Source organism: Aotus nancymaae, unplaced genomic scaffold (genome assembly GCF_030222135.1).
Source record: "Aotus nancymaae isolate 86718 unplaced genomic scaffold, 86718_ANA_hifiasm-v0.15.2.pri h1tg000059l, whole genome shotgun sequence".
NCBI classification, from domain to species: Eukaryota; Metazoa; Chordata; class Mammalia; order Primates; family Aotidae; genus Aotus; species Aotus nancymaae.
Window position 1 is genome coordinate 57,743,686 of NW_026988473.1, and position 3,774 is coordinate 57,747,459.

The following is a 3,774-nucleotide window of genomic DNA, read 5'->3' on the forward strand; positions in this document are numbered from 1 at the left end:
GCCCGGCTAATTTTTGTATTTTCAGTAGAGATGAGGTTTCACTATGTTGGTCAGGCTGGTCTCGAACTCCTGCCTTTGTGATCCACCCGCCTCAGCCTCCCAAACTGCTGGGATTATTTTTTTGAGACAGAGTCTTGCTCGGCCACCCAGGCTAGGGTGCAGTGATGTGATTTCAGCTCACTGCAACCTCCACCTTCTGGGTTCAAGCTATTCTCCTGCCTCAGGTTCCTGAGTAGCTGGGATTACAGGCATGGGCCATCATGCCGGGCTAAGTTTTGTATTTTTAGTAGAGACAGGGTTTCATCATCTTGGCCAGGCTGGTCTCGAACTCCTGACATCAGGTGATCTGCCCACCTCAGCCTCCCAAAGTGCTGAGATTATAGGCTTGAGCCACTGTGCCTGGCCTTAGGCTTCAATTTCTACACCTATAAAATGAGATGGGCTGTATGACCTTGAATTTGAAAATGATTTCTTAAATATGACACCAAAAGCACAGACAACTAAAAATAAATAAATTGGACTTGACTATAATAAAAAAATTTTGTCCATCAAAGGACACTATAGAGAGATTGAAAAGACAACCCATATAATGGGAGAAAATATTTGCTAATTATATATTTATAAGGATTTAAGGCCGGGCGCGGTGACTCAAGCCTGTAATCCTAGCACTTTGGGAGGCCGAGGCGGGTGGATCACGAGGTCAAGAGATCGAGACCATCCTGGTCAACATGGTGAAACCCCATCTCTACTAAAAATACAAAAAATTAGCTGGGCGTGGTGGCGCATGCCTGTAATCCCAGCTACTCAGGAGGCTGAGGCAGGAGAATTGCCTGAATCCGGGAGGCGGAGGTTGCGGTGAGCCGAGATCGCGCCATTGCACTCCAGCCTGGGTAACGAGCGAAACTCCGTCTCAAAAAAAAAAAAAAAAAAGGATTTAATATCCAGAATATGAATCTAGAACTCATACAACTTGGCCGGGTGCCATGGCTCACGCCTGTAATCCCAACACTTTGGGAGGCCAAGGCAGGCAGATCACCTGAGGTTGGGAGTTCAAGACCAGCGTCACCAACATGGAGAAACGCTGTCTACACTAAAAATACAGAATTAGCCAGGCATGGTGGCGCACGCCTGTAATCCCAGTTACTTGGGAGGCTGAGGCAGGAGAATTGCTTGAACCCAGGTGGTGGAGGTTGCAGTTAGCTGAGATTACGACATTGCACTCCAGCCTGGGCAATAAGAGCAAAACTCTGTCTCCAAAAACATAAAAAATAAATAAAGAAAAAAAGAACTCACACAACTCATCAACAAAAAGACAAACAAGGCCAAGTACAGTGGCTCACACCCAAAACCCAGCCAAATCGGGTTTGGGAGGCCAAATCGGGCCAATCAATTGGGCCCAAGTGTTTGATACCAGCCTGAGCAACACAGCAAGACCCCATCTCTAAAAAATAAATAAATAATAAAAAATAAAAGCCGGGCGTGGTGGCATTCACCTATAATCCCAGCTATTCGGGAGGCTGAGGTGGAAGGTGGAAGGTTCACGTGAGCCCGGGAGGTCAAGGCTGCAGTGAGCCATGATCCTCCCACTGCATTCCAGCACTCTTGACAAAGCCAGACCCTGTCTCATTAAAAAAAAAAAAAAAAGGCCGGGCGCGGTGGCTCAAGCCTGTAATCCCAGCACTTTGGGAGGCCGAGGCGGGTGGATCATGAGGTCAAGAGATCGAGACCATCCCGGTCAACATGGTGAAACCCCGTCTCTACTAATACAAAAAATTAGCTGGGCACGGTGGCGCGTGCCTGTAATCCCAGCTACTCAGGAGGCTGAGGCAGGAGAATTGCCTGAACCCAGGAGGCGGAGGTTGCGGTGAGCCAAGATCGCGCCATTGCACTCCGGCCTGGGTATCAAGAGTGAAACTCCGTCTCAGAAAAAAAAAAAAAAAAGGACAATCCAGTCCAACAATAGGCACAAAGGACTTGAATAGACATTTATCCAGGGAACACATACAAATGGCCAATATAGTGCATAAAATAATGCATGGGGGTGGGCACAGTGGCTCAGGCCTGTAATCCCAGCACTTTGAGAGGCTGAGGCAGGAAGACTCCGCAAGTGCCGAGGCAGGAGCCAGAAACCTCAGCCTATTCCCATATAAATAATGAAGAAAAACATAACTAGAGGTATTCTTAGACGATCTTAGTTATTCATAGGTTGTGGGGATCGCTCCAGCGTTGAGACCACTCGGTGTCCCCGCCATAATGGAGCTTGAGCCCGGACATGTTTCTCACCCCCTGGAAGCAGTCGAGACCAGTGAAAGAGAGATTTAATAGAAGTTTGAGTTTGCAGAAGCCTATTTCTGGTCCACTGACCTAAAAGGCTGGGTGAAGGCTGTGTGGTTTTACTAGGCATTGTTTCTTGAAGTACCTGCTCTGGGCTAGTTTTATGACTTTGTTTACCCTCTATTGATGGGTCCCATGCTTGTTCCTGTGACTGCTATTTGCAAAGTTAATGGGTCTATCGCCTCTCTGACTTGCATAGATCATTAACATTTTAACTATAGGTTTCCTCACCCTGATAATGAGACCCACCTCCATGACTTGATTGTACCCATTGTGTGACTTGATTGTACCCATTGTGTGTTTTCCGCTGCCTAAGCTTGTAGCCGGATGGCTCTCTCTTCCCTTTATTAAGATAATGGCATCTGTTCTGATAATTGAGATGGGACTAAGAATGCTTATGTAAATGAGGTGGGGCAAAGAATGTTCCTGTAAAATGAGGTAGGAAAAGATATATATACTAACTCAGTGTACAATAAAGTGGCTGGTTTTAGGGCCAGCCCTCCAGACTCCAGCTGTCCTGTCTTTTCTTTTCTTCCGTGCACTCTCTCTTCCAGGTATTGGGATCCTCTTGCAGGTCGAGAGACCCCGGCAGACGTGCCGTTCTCACCGGCCCCCAACAATAGGTGATTTTAGCTATTCATATGTGATCTTAGTTCTTTTTTTTTTTTTTTTTTTTTTTTTTTTGAGAGAGTCTCACTCTGTCACCAGGCACCACCAGGCTGGAGTGCAGTGGCACAATCTCTGCTCACTGCAACCTCTGCCTCCCGGGTTCAGGCAATTCTCCTGCCTCAGCCTCCTGAGTAACCGGGACTACAGGCGCACACCACCACACCCAGCTAATTTTTGTATTTTTAGTAGAGACGGGGTTTCACCATGTTGGTCAGGATGGTCACGATCTCTTGACCTCATGATCCGCCCACCTCAGCCTCCCAAAGTGCTGGGATTACAGGCTTGAGCCACCGTGCCCAGCCAGATCTTAGTTCTTTTACTAATGCCTTTCAGGTCTGGAAGTGTGAACCTGGGGTGACATTGTGAAAGGAATGACCCTAAGGCAAGATACTTTAAGCCCTCTGTCACACCCACATAAGGGCTGCTGGAGGGCACCTTGGCTGTGTGGTAGCGCTAGCACTGGGAAAGCGCCCAATGTTTAGCCAACTAGGGAAGGAGATATTCAAAATGTCCAAGACGTCTCCTTCCTTGGGGGCATTAGGAGAAAAGCTGCTCCTCCAAGCTCTTGCGGTAGGCCTGACAGTGGTCAGGTAGGCCTGCAGACATCCCGGGGCTTAATTGTCTCTATGTGATGCTGTGCTTCAGTGGTCACATTTCAGATCCACTCTCATGTTCCGTTTCTGCACCTGGTTCCTTTTTTCTTAGAAGAGATAATCAGTAAAAATAATATAAATCTTAATGTCTTTGTTCTTTCTTGACAAGTATGGAAAA